This window comes from Mus caroli, unplaced genomic scaffold (assembly GCF_978045245.1).
Source record: "Mus caroli unplaced genomic scaffold, Mus_caroli_1 scaffold_16, whole genome shotgun sequence".
Taxonomy (NCBI): Eukaryota; Metazoa; Chordata; class Mammalia; order Rodentia; family Muridae; genus Mus; species Mus caroli.
In genome coordinates this window covers 92,163,182-92,180,858 of record NW_028227271.1, presented here as the reverse complement: position 1 = coordinate 92,180,858, position 17,677 = coordinate 92,163,182, and the positions used below count along the sequence as shown (strand labels likewise).

Genomic DNA, 17,677 nt, shown 5'->3' with positions numbered 1-17,677 from the left:
TCTATGTGAGCTGGGAAAGACACTACCCAACTATCCCTAATGGGCTCACCAGTGGACGTGTGTCTAAAGCTAAGCCCCCTCCCCACTCCTGTAATAGCCAAGAGCAGGCAGAGGTAAGGATCCATAAGTCTCCCTTACCCATCAATAACTGGCTGTGGGCAGCCACAACTGCTCTGTGTTCATAACTGCAGTTGTCCTGTCATAAGAAGACAGTGTTTTCTATAGTCTTCCCCTGTTCTCTGGCTCTTACATTATCTGCACCTCTTCTGCCACAGTATTCCAAGCACTGGGGAGGTGTGTGTGTGTGTGTGTGTGTGTGTGTGTGTGTGTGTGTGTGTGTGTGATGTAAATGCCCTGTTTAGAGCTGAGCACTCAACCGTTCTTTTTTCTTAGCACCTCGATACAGTTGAGAGTTTCTGTGTTCACTCCTATTTATTGTAAAGAGAATCTTATTAAGACCGAGGAAAGCATTTGTCCACGATTATAAGCATAGAAATTTAGAAGACAGTTTGTCACCAAGTCAATTTAGCTAAAGAGTAGCAGTGAGTTTCCCTTTTTACAGCCTCTTCTCCCATGAGGTTTTCTTTTCTTTTTTCTTTTCCTTTCCTTTCCTTTTTTCTTTTCTTTTCTTCTTTTCTTTTCTTTTCTTTTCTTTGGGGGAGGAGTCTTTTGTTTGAGACAGGGTCTCTCTGTATAGCCCTGGCTGTCCTGGAACTCACTCTGTAGACCAGGCTGACCTCGAACTCAGAAATCCACTTGCCTCTGCCTCCCAAGTTCTGGGATTAAAGGCATATGCCACCACTGCCCGGCTTCCCCATGAGGTTTTCAAATTTCAAGTCACTCCTACACTGGCCAAATGCAATCATAAAGCAGGTGGTTGCCCCATAACAATTGTGCCATGATAGCCCCAATAGGCACGTCTTGCCATGGAGGTTGGTATTATGTCAGTAAGATTATTCAGGTCTTAGTAGAATTACCAATGCCTTGTCTCCCGCAGCAGCCTACATAGCACCTGCCAGCATTATGAAAGCTATTCATTCAGAAGGGAGCTTTCAGCTCCGTTCCTGCTTCATTTTCCTATATCTTGCAAAGTATGTGGTATCTTCAGCAATAAGGGCTGAATGCCTCTTTCTGGTGGGCAGCCAAGAGGGAAGGCTAGAACCTGTACTGTTTTGGGGGCATTTGGAGCCAACAGTCCATAAGAGGGTATCTCACATACTGATTCTAGAAGCATCATTATCTAAGATGTATATATATGTATATATCTCCCTTCTAACTCATGTTTTAACACTATAGGCAGGCGTCACCATGTCTATAAATACAGCAAATGAGGTTCAACAAATTTCTTGTTTCTTAATCTGTCTACAAGGAATATTTGCCACAATCCTATCAGCCTATTGTAGCTTATGGTGGTGCCAAACATCCTACAGTTTTCTGGACAGGCCTCACCCCAATAAAGGTGTATCTGACCCTGTACCAACAGGTCAAGGCTAACAAAACAAAACAAAACAAAACAAAACAAAACAAAACAAAACAAAACAAGGTCTGAATTCATTCTCATGTCTTCAGCTTCTCCATAACAGTTGAAACTGCCTTGAGACATTCAGACCTTTCAATATTATAGGAAAGTAATTTCCCCTTCATATTAAGAGACTTAGGACAACTGATACCTGATAACATAATCCAAAATAGGTACAGACAGAACTTGGACTTTACGATGCATGCAAATGCTAACATTGGCCTTGGCCATTTGTTTGGAAGCATTATGGCTGGTTCAGGACTTTGGCTTTTCAAAGCAGTGTTATCACCAGTCTCTTGTTCTGTAAGGTTTCTTCTCTGTGAGTCATTTGTATGCAGGTGTGAGAGCACACGTATGTGGAGACCGAGTGTCAGCTGTGTTTATCTTTCCTTGTTTGCCATCTGCCTTGTATTTTGAGACAGGATTTCTTACTGGGATCCAGGGCTCAACAATTCAGTTAGGTTGCCTGTTTCGAGAGCCCCAAGGATCCTTTTGTCCATGTATTCCTAGATCTAGGATTTAGGATGTTGGGTCTCTAAACCAGACCTTAATTGCTTGCATAGCACTTTACCAACAGAGCCATCTTAACCCCATTATCAAACTTCTAGCTGATGCTCTGTGGCCTCTGACCTCAGTGGCAATCTCCAGCCAAAGCAGAACTTTAAAATGTGGGACAGATGACCTTTTGGTCCTAACTAGTTACCAGTCTCCTACCAGATCCTTCTAAGATGCTCCTGCGAGCAGAAAAACACTTGAAAATGTGTGTTTCATCCCATGGAATATGGTAGGAAGAGGGTATGATGTGTGCAAGAGAGAAGTCTGTCGTGCCTGGAAGGGGAGAGATGGTTCTGTAACCAACGTTGGACATTCAAGCATGTCCGTTATCTGCACGGGCGTGCCTCCGACACAAGCAAGATCATAAAAATGGCAAGACTTCTCTAAATTTTTTTCTGTTTATTATGACTGCTCCCTTCTCCCTGCTATGTTGACTTTGTATATATCTCCATCACCATTACTTTTTCTATTGCTATGAAGCACTACCATGGCCAAGGCAACTTATAGGAAATGGTGTTTAATGGGGCTTATAGTTTCAGAGACTGAGTCCACGGGTATCATGCATGATGCTGGAATGGTAACTGAGAGATCACATCTGATCCACAAGCATGAGGTGGAGAATTAGCAGAGAATGGCATGGGCTTTTGAATCCCAAAACCTGCCCCCAGTGACATACCTTCTCCAACAAGGCCACACCTCCTGATCCTTCCCAAGTAGTTCCACCAACTGGGGACCGACGGAACATTTATATATGTCAGCCTATGTGGGCCACTCTCATTCAAATCACCATCATATCCTTTCAGGGTCCTCGCTGTGTTCATGTAAGCACATACAAATATGCATGAACAGTAGATCGAAATGACCAGAGGTTGCCAATATTTGACTACCACAAAACCAGTGGTTTCAGGCTGTTCCTATTAACACCTGTGAGTGATCAGATGCTGTTTAGGTCCACATCTCTCCCTCTTGCTTTGAATCAAGAGCAGAGTGCTAATGTCCCAACACTGTGGCAGCCTCCTCCCACTCCCAGGCCTCCTGGACTCTGCCAACTTCCTCTTGCTTCAATCTAAGTTACTTGGTTTCTGTCCAGTCTGGAATGTGGGGCTGCTTCTCCTTCATAAAGGAGCAGTGTTCTACATCCTGAAAGCCGAGTGGGTGTTTGGCAATACCTCCTGGTTGGACCAGAGAGGTGCTTGTAGCAGCCTGGGGATTCTGGTTACAAGGGCTGGTTTTCTAGAACTGCTGAGTTGACCCACACTCGACTCTTGCTTTATAAACATGCTGCGGTATCTGAATGATTATGGGATTTAATCCTTAGTCTAAACTTGAAATTTTATAAGATAGCTATGTAATGCCTTTACTATACAGAGTACTTGTATGGCTGTCATCTGATTGTCAGGACCTCTAACCACCTCTGAAGCACAGTAAACAGCCCTGCCCCACCCCCAGATCCTCCAAGCTGCAGAGCACTGGCAAAGAGTAGCAAGACTCCAAGACAGAAATGTTTTGTGACTTTTGCAAGATGAGTTAAAAACCAAGACATCAAACAGCATCTGTTTACAGTAGGTGGTAAGGAAAACATAACATAAGCCATTTCCTGTCTTGTACAGAACCCGTTTGATACATACATTTCCTGTGCTAGCAGATTCAAAAATTGTTGGGTTTCTTCCTAATAACATAGCAGACGCCAGGGAATAAGGGCTCAGTGTGTTCCAGGCACAAGGCGAACTTATCCAGGCCTGACTCAGGCAGAAAGTGGCCAAGCTGTCAAGACAAAGAATGACTGAGACATATAAATTCCAGTGGGTGCCCACGGCTGAAGAGGGACTGAGACACATGAATTCCAATGGATGTCTACGGCCACTCCGTCTATGATGCATCTGAGTGTAGATCACAGTCTCCACCCCCACCCCTTTTTTTGTTAGATTCTCTCCACTTGGACCAGGTTTCTTTTCTGGGTCCTTCTTTCCATTCTGGCTCCTGACTGTCAAGCTTCACTTGAAGTGAGGCCTCCTATAGGACACAGAAGCAATGGGCTTCTATCACCAGGCTGTCCGATTCCACTTGGTAAATACACAGGAAAAAGCAAAGTCAGTTTTGTTTGTTTTGTTTTTGTGATGGGTTTGCCACCAATCAGTACAGAGGTGTTATAAAAATCACCACTATTACTAACTTGAAGCCAAAACAGAAAAGGAAAAGGCATATAGCTTTGTTGTAACAAGGCTGGTCTACTGTTGGTCACTTGGTCTACAAAGTAGCGACTGGCTGCATTGTATGATTCGTAAAGGAGGCTACTGAGATAGGAAAAGGTTCCTTCCAGGATGCCTGAGCCTTGGACAAACTGAAAACTGATCGTGAACACCATATCACTGTTGGCATCTGATGTGTTAGAATAGTGGCTCTCATCTAAACATAGCACACCAGGTCAAAGCAGTTCCACGTGTAAGAGGTTTATTGGGATTGGGAGAGAGAGGGGCAAGGTGGTGATGAAAAGAGAAGGGGAAAGAGAGAGAGAGAAAGAGAGAGAGAGAGAGAGAGATCGGGGAGCTTTTTCTTTATATATGGGTGATGATGTAACACAGATAAAGTTGGGAGGTGAATCTAGTGGATTCTGGGAAAATGGTGGCTGTTGCCTTGGCAACAGGCCTGTGGGTCCCACCTACGTGATGTCATGGGTTTTGGAGGTCCTGATACCAACAGCATCTCCATGTGGAAATCTGAGACCAGGGATCATAACAGCACTGATATCAGTGCTGCTCTAGGGTGCAGAGTTTATGAAGAACATCATTACAGACGTCTAGGGCTGACTGTGCTTTCCTGATTGGTGCTGCTGGTTTTAGTGAGTTTGAAGTTGCTATATCTAAGAACAAGCAGACCTTTGAGCATGTGCTTCTGACTTGAACACTAGGCATAAAACAGCTAATAGTTGGTGCAAGCAGAATGGATTTCACTGAGCCACCCTATAGTCAAAAGATATGGGAGGAGGCTGTTAAGGAAACCAGGACTTACATTTTTTAAAAAATAGCTACAATGCCAACACAGTAACATTTATGCCAGGTTCTGGTTGGAATGATGTCTTAGTTAGGGTTTTACTACTGTGAACAGACACCATGACCAAAGCAACTCTTACAAGGACAACATTTAATTGGGGCTTACAGGTTTAGAGATTCAGTCCATTATTCTCAAGGTGAGAACATGGCAGTGTCCAGGCAGGCATGGTGCAGGAGGAGCTGAGAGTTCTACATCTTCATCTGAAGGCTGTTAGCGGAATACTGCTTTCCAGGCAGCTAGGATGAGGGTCTTAAGCCCACACTCACAGTGACACACCTACTCCAACAATGCCACACCTACTCCAACAGGGCCATACTTTCTAATAATGCCACTCTCTGGTCTGAGCATTATACGAACCATAACAAATGGTGACTGTGTGCTGGAAGCAAGTGAAAATATATTTTGGTTCAAGGCATGAAAAGTCACCTGTAAAGACAGCAGTGCTAGTGGAACTGTATTGCTGGAAGCTTTGGATTTTATCTTGCCACCAACTCATCCAACCAGCAAACCTCTGTGGCTGTCCCTCTGGGACATCTGTGAAACTGGTGGCATTAGGGTAGAATGGAGACTGGTGTTCTCAAACCTAGCCATGGTGCTTGCCTTTGCTCCAGACAGTGTTGCCACTGAAGTAAAGTCCTGCTGAAATGCACCACAAGGCTGTGAGTGAACCTCTTCCTGGGGACAATCTGGGCTTCGATGGAAAGAATATGTGTGTCAGAGATGTTAGATGTGGCAATCGTGCTGGTGACAGCAAAATGACCCACTCGTGGAAGCAGCTGGCTTCGCTGCTCAGGTGATTATTCTGAACCCTTCCATAATGAAAGTCAGAATGAAAGCGAACATAGCGACTGTAGAATGAAGTAGAGATTCCTCAAAATTTTAATATAGAATTACCATATGATTCGGTAAACCCACTCCAAACCTATATCCAAAAGAAATGAAAACCGTGTATTACAGAGCTATCTGCACTCCATGTCGCTTGCAGCGTTACTCACAATGGCCAAGATAGCGAGTTCATTTAAATGTATGTATACATAATGAAATATGATGCAGCCTTTAAGTGAAGGAAATTCCATCTTCTGTAACAAGGTGAATGAATCCCCGGAACATTAAGGGAGATGAGCCAGGCACAGAAAGATGAATGCCAAGTGGCCACACCTAGAAAACTTTTAACTAATGAAACAGAATCACAGGGTGGCCAACAGGGATGGAGAGAAATAAATACTGACCAAATGATACAAAATTTCAATTAATTGGAAGGGATTCATTCAAGAAAATAAATAATTAAACAAGCTGGTCCAACGGCTGCTGAGAGGGCTCTTTTGCCATATAAGTGTGATTTGTATGACTTGAGTTTGGATAGCTGGCCCTCATGTTCAGAAAGAAAGAAAGGAAAGGAAGGGAAGGGAAGGGAAGGGGAAGGGGAAGGGGAAGGGGAAGGGGAAGAAGGGGAAGGGGAAGGGAAGGGAAGGGAAGGGAAGGGAAGGGGAAGGGGAAGAAGGGGAAGGGGAGGAAGGGGAAGAAGGGGAAGGGGAAGAAGGGGAAGGGGAAGAAGGGGAAGGGGAAGGGGAAGGGGAAGGGGAAGGGGAAGGGGAAGGGGAAGGGGAAGGGGAAGGGGAAGGGGAAGGGGAAGGGAAGGGAAGGGAAGGGAAGGGAAGGGAAGGGAAGGGAAGGAAAGGAAAAAGGAAAGGAAAGGAAAGGAAAGGAAAGGAAGTCTAGACAAATCAGTGAGAAACCAGTTTAATGAGGGACCCTATCTTAAAAAAAAATGATGTGTACTGCTTATTATAATCTCTCTGCCCACTCTTCTATGATGTTTCCTGAGTCTTGGTCATAGGAGCTGCATTGTAGATGGACCAGTCAAGACTGAATACACCAGAATCTTTTATTATCTGTATATTTTGACCAGCTGGGAATCTCCGAAATAGCCTCTTTCTACTTCAAAAAGGAGCTTTTATTGTGAGGGTTGAAAGAATTTTATCACCTTAACAGACTGTTGTCAGCAGTTCCATAAACGAGGGAAGTTGTGTCCAGGTTTAGCCATGAGTATAAGTATTTAGAAGACAGCTATAAATTACATGTGATTTATAAGAGAAAAAAAGAAAAAGAAAGAGAAGATGTGTGGAGAGACCTTATGGATGGACCAGGAGTATTCACGATGAAAGAGCGGCCATGAGGACACACATGGATCAGATAGAGCCGGGGCAAGACCAGATGGCAGGTAACAGGGCATTTGCCTGGGAATTAGCAGACTAGTCAGGTTAGAATGGCTCAGAACCTGCCCAGCTTAGGCTTGCAGTTTGTTAATTAAAACACCAGGTTTCTGTGTCATTTACTGGGGAGCTAAAATGGGCTAGCGCAGGCATCGTCGAAACACCCTGTTTCAGCTATCTGAGAGCAAAAGGGGGTAGGAAAACCTCCCCGGAATCACTGTTACACGTGTTAGTTCTGCAGCCTTTGCCTAGAGCTCTGTGGGTCTTACTGTCCCCACCATTCTGCCTCAGGTCTTTTCTGAGAGCTGTAGTCACAGAATTCTTTGGCTGGGGTGCTCAAGGACCATGGTCTGTCTTCTATAATAACTTTTGTGTTGTTTAGGGGTGTAGTCCCTGTCTGGGAGGGACCAGGAAACTGTCCTTTTCTCCTGTAGAGTGGCTGGAGAGGAGATCTGGGTCCTTTCCAGTAGACCTGGCTGGTATCTCCATAGCACAAGTTTTCAGCCGGAACTGCTGGTGCACCTTTCTTTTCAGATTGATGCAATAAAGTATCTGGCACATCGACTCTGGAGGCTTATTTCTGCACCAATGTAAACTCCGTTAGGTTGACAAGTCAGATTAACCATGAGACTTCTGTGTTGTTTTCATTTTGGAAAGAAGTTTGAAGTTGTCTGCAGATTCACAGCGACAGACATTCTGGTTTTACCCTCCTGTCTGGCTCACCAGCTGACGACAGTGGGTGTTAGGGGTTGTGAAATGGTATCCAGGTTCTTGTGCCTCAGAAGAAAGATTTAGACAAAGACACACAGCTATTGAACAAAATGAGAGATAGGATGTGATTCCAGGAGAAGATAGATTTTTTTCTTTTATTTCTTTATATTTTTATGTATCAGTTAAAAATAAATGAAACGAGCCGGGCGTGGTGGCACACGCCTTTAATCCCAGCACTCGGGAGGCAGAGGCAGGCGGATTTCTGAGTTCGAGGCCAGCCTGGTTTACAAAGGGTGCTTTTCCCAGATGTATCGGTTGGGACTGGGCTCCACAGCTCTGCGTTTTGACTGGTTGTGGTTTTCTGTAATGGTCTTTATCCATTCCAAAGAGAAGTTGCATTGATGAGGAATGAGAGCTACATTTATCTGTGAGTTTAAGGACATATTGCTATAGATTATTGTTAGGGATTCTGAGAAGATACATTTTCAAAGGAAGCAACCAGAGCAGAGAGAGAGAGAGAGAAACAGAGAGAGAGAGAGAGAGAGAGAGAGAGAGAGAGAGAGAGAGAGAGAATCAGGCCTCCTGATTACTCTCTGGGTAAAGCTATGAGTCCCTTTCTGGCTTTCATCCCAAATCCTTTCTGCCTTCACATAATGGAAGCAAGAACAACCTGAAAGAAGAACAACTCCCAGGGTAGATGCTATCTATGAGCTTCCCGACTGCCAACCATGAGGTGTTTAGAGTGGGGCCTCCTGGGAAGGCAATTTGGGTAACCAGGGACCTTCCTGGATATGTCACCTTAACTTTTATATTAACATAATACTAACATAGATATTATAAACGTAATATAAATAATATATTTTATCTAATATATACTATGTTAATGGTTATATTAATATAATTAAATATAAATAAAATATTAACACACTAAAATAATATAAAAATTAAAAAGTAAATAACATAATTCATAAATACTCATCTACTGTGAAGAACACCTACCCATAATTATACTGGTGCCTCTTATCTTACAATGTCAGTAAGAGACTTAGAAATACCCATTTGTTAACTAAACACTACATATAAATGAATACTTTTAAAGAAACCTTCTATGTAAGGTGCACAGTGCAGGGCCTGTTACAGGAGTTGCTTAGCAATGCTGACATTTTCCTTCTAGAATGACTTTCTTCTGTTTGGTTAAATGGTGAAGGAGAAAGAAAACACTGGCTCTTTACTAGTCATATACATTTCCCAAGGAAATTGTGTTATTTATAGGAGGCCCTTTCCTCTCTCCCATTTGCAGAGATCAATGCTGCCTTTCCATGCTGACCAACATTCTTCTATTAGTTACATCACAGATCTTACCCTTACAGATGGAAAGAGTCAAGTGGAATCATTCCTTGCACTCGTATTTAGATCCACTTATTAAACTGTCAAAGACATTAATTATCATGGGTAACTGCGGTGGTCTAAATAGGTTTGGCCCCCATACACTCTTAGTTGGCCCATGGGGAGTGGCATTTTTAGGAAGTGTGGCCTTGGAGTGGGTGTGATTTTGTTGGAAGAAGTATGTCGCTGTGAGGGTGGACTTTGAGATCTCTATGTTCAGGCTCCGCCCTCTGTGGATAGTCCCCCCTTGGCTGCTTTCAGATCAAGATCTTGGCTCTTCTCCCAGCACCATGTCTTCCTGCATAATACCATGCTTCTCACCATGATGATAACAGACTGAACCTCTGAAACTGTAAGTCAGCCCCAACTAAATGTTTGCCTTTATAAGAGTTGCCTTGGTCATGGTGTCTCTTCACAGCAATGAAACCCTAGCCAAGGCAGTAATAATTACATTGTGAAGGATATTGACAGAGAAATGGCTGTGGTAAAATCTGTAAGCGATAAAGATGTAGGTTTAAAAATCACACCAAAAATCATGATTTAATTTATATAGATATGTAGAAAAGTGGAAGGAAAAACATTTCTAAATGTCAAGAGATGTTACCAGAAAGCAAAGTGGCAGAGTCTCACTAGGTAGCTTTGGGCAGTGTCTTAGGCAGGGTTTCTAGTCCTGCACAACATCATGACCAAGAAGCAAGTTGGGGAGGAAAGGGTTTATTTGGCTTACACTTCCACACTGCTGTTCATCACCAAGGAAGTCAGGACTGGAACTCAAGCAGGTCAGGGAGCAGGAGCTGATGCAGAGGCCATGGAGGGATGTTCTTTACTGGCTTGCTTCCCCTGGCTTGCTCAGCCTGCTCTCTTATAGAACCAAGACTACCAGCCCAGAGATGGTACCACCCACAAGAGGCCTTTCCCCCTTGATCACTAATTGAGAAAATGCCTTACAGCTGGATCTCATGGAGGCATCTCCTCAACTGAAGCTCCTTTCTCTGTGATAACTCCAGCTGTGTCAAGTTGACACAAAACTAGCCAGTACAGGCAGCTTTCAATTCTTTTTTTTAAAAACATTACTTTGTTACTTTATTTTTTTTTCTGCCAATGGGTGTTTTGCCTGCATGTATAGTCTGTGCACCACTTGTTGAAGACCAGAAGAGGGCATTGGGTCCCTTGGAACTGGGGTTACAGATGGTTATGAGCCACCATGTGGGTGCTAAGCATTGAACTTGGCTCCTCTGAGAGAGCAGCTCTTAACCACCGAGCCGTCTCTCCATCCCCGCTGCAACTGCTTCATACAGTTTTGAAACCGGCCTTTTTTCTACAGTGAACTCAAGAGTTACTTACCGCAGGGCAGTGGTGGCACACGCCTTTAATCCCAGCAGTTGGGAGGCAGAGGCAGGCAGATTTCTGAGTTCGAGGCCAGCCTGGTCTGCACAGTGAGTTCCAGGACAGCCAGGGATACACAGAGAAACCCTGTCTCGAAAAACCAAACAAAAAGTTACTTACCCACTAATTTTTTGACTGCAAGAAACAGAAACCCAACACAGTTATGGTTTTTCCCCACCAAAGGAGGGGAAAGATCTGTTCCAAACCAGAAACTTAATGGGAAAATAGTGGTTACTGGAAACACATGCAAATGCCACCTATGCTCCTGCCTCCACTCAGGGTCCTTCGTCTTCAGGCTTTCTTGGTTCATCTACTTCAGCGGTTTGGGTACGGCGACACTTTAAGACAGTTCTTCATGTTGTGGTGACCCCAGCCATGAAATTATTTTCATTGCAACCTCATGACTGTAATTTTGCTACTGTTGTGAATCCTGATGTAAATAGCTCATATGCAGATAGTCTTAGGTAAGCCCCATGAAAGGCTTATTCGATTCCAAAGGGGTCACGACCCACAGGTTGAAAACTATTTTTATTGGTGCAGTTGGAGGAAAACACTGTGCTGACAGAATTACTCTGTAGTTTTCAGTTCTGAGACTAACAAAGACTCCCTTTCACCTGTTCCCAGATCCAAGGCACCAAGGTAAGGCTTGAGTATGGCCCAGCCTGGTCCTGTTGCCAGCTAACAGCATTAGGAAGCTAGTCTGATATTACCAGGTCATAGGGGACACCATTCCTTCAGCAGCAGCAGCAGCTTGTAAGACCAGTTCTGAACCTGCAGGACTATACTGGTCAAAAAACCAGCTCTGAATCATCTCTCCAGCCCTAGAGGGAGACATGATAACCTAAATTGACCTAAGAGCCCCAAATTACTATCTAGCTGGAGGCTTTCTGGTAAGGAAAAAAGATGAACTGTCAGGTCCCTTAAGAACCAATCTCAATGGACTGGGATGTGGTACAGCACACCCAGAATCCCATCACTTGGGAGGCAGAGCCAGGAGAATTGCTAGCTAAGGGCCAGCTTGGGCTACAGAGAGGTCTAAGTTAGCCAGGGATACAGAGCAAACAAAGAATGTTGTCTGGGGCTGGGGAGATATCCCGAACGGTAAAAGTACTTCTGAGCAAGCAGGATGAGACCTGAGTTCCAGTCTCTCATTTAAAAATAAAAATAAAAAAGCCAGCAGTGGTGACACACACCTTTAATCCCAGTACTCGGGAGGCAGAGGCAGGCAGATCTCTGTAAAGTTTGAGGCCAACCCGGTCTACAGAGTGAGTTCCAGGACAGACAGAGAAACCCTGTCAAACAACAGAGAGAGAGAGAGAGAGAGAGAGAGAGAGAGAGAGAGAGAGAGAGAGAGGACTGGAGAGATGACTCAACAATGCTTACTGCCTTCCAGAGGACCAGAGTTCATTCCCAGCACCCATGTCAACCAGCTCCATCCTGAGGAGCTGAAGAGAGTCCAGAGGGATCCTGGGAACATCAGGGCAGAACCTCAGCCCACTCATGGCAGCTTCCGTGTACTCCTGTGTGAGCGTGTGGAGCGGGATGGATTGGAGAGGGGGCTAGCAGGCAGTTCTTGAAGGAAAGGAGGTCCATACTTAGAAAACAACGATGTTCATAACAATATGAAACATTATTAAAATTAGAAAAGATAAAGTACAGGTTATCGTTTTAATCATTGTAAGTTGCTTACACTGTCTTCTTTACGATCCGGCACCAATTCATCCTTTTCACTTTCTCACCGAGACATTGTTCATCATCTCGTGACTTTTCATGCACAGCTCGTGATGAGATATCTCATAACCTCCAGTCGTGAACCTATAAAAACCAGACCTTATTTGTGTCATTTTAGAAAGGCTAAGCTCGAGCCCAGAAGGGCAGAAATGCCTACTTAGGCTCTGCAGGGATGGGCAGCCTCATGAGTAGTTCCTTTTTCTGCTTGCTTCCGTTCAGTTGGCTGCGCTGCTCATTCCTTGTAAACTCTCTCCACACTCATCCTCCTCCTCCTCCAAGATGACTCAGAGCAACGTCCTTGAAGTGCCAATGGCACCGCAGGGCAACAAAATCCAGCTGTGCGTCCATGGCCTCAGAAGTTCACCCACACTAGAGTCCACTCAGGTAAACGCTAGATCCTTAGTTATACCACAGAAAATAACTTCGGGATGAGAAACTGGTGAGCAGTGTGGCTCAGTGTCAGGATGGCTCAGAAGACACTTGCTGCCAAGTTTGATGACATCCGAGTTTGATCAGCGGGACCCGCAGGACCCAAAGGACCCACAGAATCCTCATGGTAGAAGGAAGCTATCTGCTAACCTCTACAGGAATGCCATGCCAAGCATGCGTCCTCACCTCCCAACACACACATAATCAATGAAATGAACATAATTTCCCATTAATTTATGTATTCATTCACTTTACACCCTGATTGCTGCGCCCTTCTTCCATTCCCTCCTCACACAATCCCTCCCCCCCCCCTTCACCTCTGAGAGAGTGGAGCCTCCCTCAGTGAGTACCGGCAACTCCCCCATGGTCAAGTCTCTGCAGGACAGGCACATCCTCTCTCACTGAGGCCAGACAAGGCAGTCCAGTTAGGGGGACAGGATCCACAGGCAGGCAACAGACTCAGGGACAGCTGAGTCTGCTCCCGTTGTTAGGGGACCTGCATGAAGACAGAGGAGCTACACATCTGCTACATATTGGGGCGGGGGAGCCCCCAAGGGTCCAGAAATGTTTTTTTTTTTTTTTTTAAGAAAAAGAGTGAAGGAAAATCATTGAGTTATTAGGTAAAGACAATAGATAGTGCCCACCAGGTTTAAGCACAGGCAGGCAGGAAGGGAGAGGGGGAAAGAGAGAGGTGTGGAGACTTAGGAACACGACAGGACATACCTAAGACAAAGAGGAGGAGACACATACACATCTTCACAAGAGCTATAGCTAGGATTTAAAGGGTTTCAAAGAGCCATTGTTTAAAGAACATAATTTATAACCAGGCTTCAAGATTTAGTGAATTTTTTTTTTTTAGTTAAAAAACCAAACAAACCTGTTTTACTTAGCTCTCCTTTCTTATTTTTTTTTTTTGTAAATAAAATTATAATACATATGAGGAGCATTATTTAGGTTTAGGGAAGAGAGAAGAGTGGGGCTAGGATTAAACTGAAGATTACAAGCATCCTTGCCCCTAGTGAATAAGATTAGCTAGAAATAAGGAGAAGCGGAGGGTAAAAAGAAGACATTTCTGGACCCTTCTGGCTGTGTAAAAGTCAGAAAGGAAACTCCCCTGCTCTCACTACTCCCAGGCTCTTATTATGAAGTGATTATAACAGAGGATTCTCTTCTTAGCAGGTGAAGTCTTCTCCCAGCTTTAGATGGCACCTGGGATTTCAGTCCTTAGCATTGATGAGGAGCACTATTTTATTTTGATTTTTACTCGTGTTTATATATGTATATTTGTGTGGGGGTTTGTGCCCACAGAAGCCAGAGGACTCCTGTTGGGTCTCCTGGAGCTGGAGTTGTGGTGGTCGTGATGGGTTCTGGGAACTGTGTAGGGGAATGCCAGGGCCAGGAAGCAGGAGTGAGTGGGTTGAGGAACAGGGGGAGGCAGGAGGGGATAGGGAGTTTTCGCATGAGAGCCTGGGAGTAGTGAGAGCAGGGGAGTTTCCTTTCTGACTTTTACACAGCCAGGTGCCGGTCCAGAATTGCAGGCCTGCTAGATGAGTACAGAGGAGAGGTTTTTTTAAAAAAAAGATTAATTTATTTATTATATATATATATGAGTACACTGTAGCTGTCTTCAGACACACCAGAAGAGGGCATCAGATCCCATTACAGATGGTTGTGAGCTACCATGTGATTGCTGGGACTTGAACTCAGGACCTGTGGAAGAGCAGTCAGTGCTCTTAACCACTGAGCCATCTCTCAGCCCCAGAGGAGAGTTTTAAAGCCCTTCCTCGATTTCCTCATAGGGAGAGTAAAGTCGCACAAACCATCTCCCAAGTCTACTTAACAAAGACTGCGTGGGTATCCTAGATAGGATGTCTGTTGTGATAAAACACCAGGCCTGGGAGCAACTTGGGAAGGAAGGAGTATAATTCAGCTTGTAACTTTCAGGTCACACTGTCACTGAGGCATGCCCAGAAGGGAACTCAAAGCAGGAACCTGGAGGCAGGGACTGAAGCAGAAGCTACGGAAGAATGCTCTTTGTCTTGCTCCTCTGGCTTGTTCATCCTGCTCTCTTACACCAGCTCAGGGCCCTCCCCCATCAATCAGTAACCATGAACATATTTCCACAGGTTTGCCCACAGGCCAGTCTGGTGGGGACATTTTCTCAGTTGAGGTTTTCTCTTTAAAAACGGATCTAGCTGTGTCTCAGTTGACAGCTCACCCAGCCAGCCCAATGGCTTCATCTCTGTTTTACATCCTGTCTGCCTTAAAGCTTTTCAGGCACATAATCATGTCATATCTTCAGGTTTTTAGGCAAGCCTGACTCTAATAACATTTTACTCTAACCCCCCAGGCTTTCCCCCCTCACACACATCTCGGGGGAGGGGAATAATTAGTCTAGCGGAGTTTGATGGGGTTGTTTGACTTAAGATACTATATTTTGAGAATGAGCATCAGATTTTATTTCATACAAAGCCAACCGTGAGCCATAGGGGTCTACACCTCTGTAACCAATGCTGAGAAGATAGATAGACCCAACCTATTACAGGGATCTAGATCGTGTACACCGAATACCATGCTTCATCTTTAGAGATAATGGGTCAGTCAGTACGTTAAACACTTAACAGATGTCTTCACTCCTGTAACAAGCTTCTCCTCTTATTCTATCACGAAGGCCACTGTAAATGTTCAGAGCAGGCCCTGAGACATCAGAGCCCTTGTCTCTACCCCTGCTCTCTGTCTTAATTAGGGCTGCTATTGACTGCTATTGCTGTGAAGAGACACCACGACCAAGGCAACTCTTATAAAGACAAACATTTCATTGGCGCTGGCTTACAGGTTCAGAGGTTTAGTCCATTATCATCATGGTGGGGGAAATTTGACAGCTTTCAGTCAGACATGACGATAGAGGATGCCAAGAGTTCTCTATCTTCATCTGAAAGCAGCCATGAGGAGACTGGATTCCACACCGGGCACAGCCTGAGCATAGGAGACCTCAGAGCCCACCTACACAGTGATGCACTTCCCCCAACAGAGCCATAACTCCTCCAATAAGGCCAAACCTCCTAACAGTGCCACTCCCTATGGTCAAACATTCAAATACATGAATTTATAGGGACCAAACCATTTAAGCTACCACATCTAGATTAAAAATCCTCATTCTAGGGATGTAGTATAGTTGATAGAATGCTTGCCTGGTACACATAAGGTCCTGGCACCACACAACTGGATATGGTGGCTCATGGCTTTGATCCCAGGACTCAGATGGTGGAAGCAGAAGGAAAAGAGATTCAATGTCATTGCTGGCTTTATGTCTAGTTCAAGGCAAGCTTGGGATACTTGAGAGCCAATCTCAAAAAAGAGAAAAGGCAAATAAAGAAAGGAGAGGAGAGGAGAGGAGAGGAGAGGAGAGGAGAGGAGAGGAGAGGAGAGGAGAGGAGAGGGGCCTGGAGAGATGGCTCAGTGGTTAAGAGCACTGACTGCTCTTCTGGAGGTCCTCAGTTCAACTCTCAGCAAGCACATGGTGGCTCACAACCATCTGTAATGGGATCTGACGCCCTCTTCTGGTGTGTCTGCAGACAGCAACAGTGTACTCACATACATGAAATAAATAAATCTTTTTAAAAAAGAAGAAAAAGAAGAGGAGGAGAGGAGAGAGAGAGAGATCGTCCACTGAGTCTGAGGAGGAGCAAAGGCAGACTCTGGCTCTTACCCTCTCTGCTCCCAGAGTTCTAGGGGTAAACAGAGAAGTTTACCTTCTCCAGTTCATTGAATTTATTTGAGGAATCTGAGATCAGAGGGTGGTAGTCATAACGGGCTCCTGGCTTTTGTAGGCCCCCAGACTTCAACACAACTGATTCCCTGATGGAAATACCATTCAGCATGTAGACAGCACCACCAGCCAGAACAAAAACAAAGACCCGATCCATCAAAGTCCCTAGTTCTCAGAAAGTTCCTAAATGTACTAATCTTGCTTGTTTGGCTTCTGTAGTTCTGCTTCTAGCTGACTGTTCTTGTTAACTGAAGTATGTCGAGCCAAGATATGGACCTTGTTCTTTAAAGCTCACCCTGAGAAAGACTCGGTGCTGCACTGGGATCCTGACCCAGTAGAGTTGCCAGATGGCTAACAAAGACTTCCTATTGGCTTAACCCCAAGTCCAAACAGTATTCTATAGTTGATATCCTGTAACCATCGACTCACATTTCCTTTGTGGCCCAAGGACAAGAGATGCTAGAACAGGTGCTGAGGTGGGCTGTGAGGGGAAGATGTCCTACAGTGGAAGAAGAGAGTGGCCAGGTCTTCTCCACACCCTCACAGTGCTCCGAGGGAGTCCAAGGTGTCTTAAGAGTGTTGTGTAAAAGACAGTTTTGAGGGCTAACCAGAGCTTTCTTTCTCAGTTTGACCTTGAGGTCTCTCTGGAGCAGCCCTTGCCTTGGCAGGTTGCTGGGGGGATTCCACGATGTGTGTTTGTGATGTATCTTTTAGGGAATCATTTTGATTGGTTGGTTGAAATACTGGGATTAAGTGGGATTCTACTGAGGCCATACCCAGCCCTTTAAAACAGTCTTATTTTGAAGCAGGATCTTACCAACTTTGCGACTAGGCTAGCCCCAGCCTTCTGTCTGCTATTGCTTGCCACATAAGCTGGGGTTACATGTATGTACCACCATGGGAATAACTTTCCTTTTTGTTTATGTT

General features: G+C 44.8%; 1 pseudogene; it reads left to right on the top strand.

Annotated features, from left to right (window-relative positions):
• Positions 1–4,833: 4,833 nt before the first annotated feature.
• LOC110310744 (elongation factor 1-alpha 1 pseudogene) lies at positions 4,834–5,984 on the top strand (annotated as a pseudogene).
• The last annotated feature ends 11,693 nt before the right edge of the window (positions 5,985–17,677 follow it).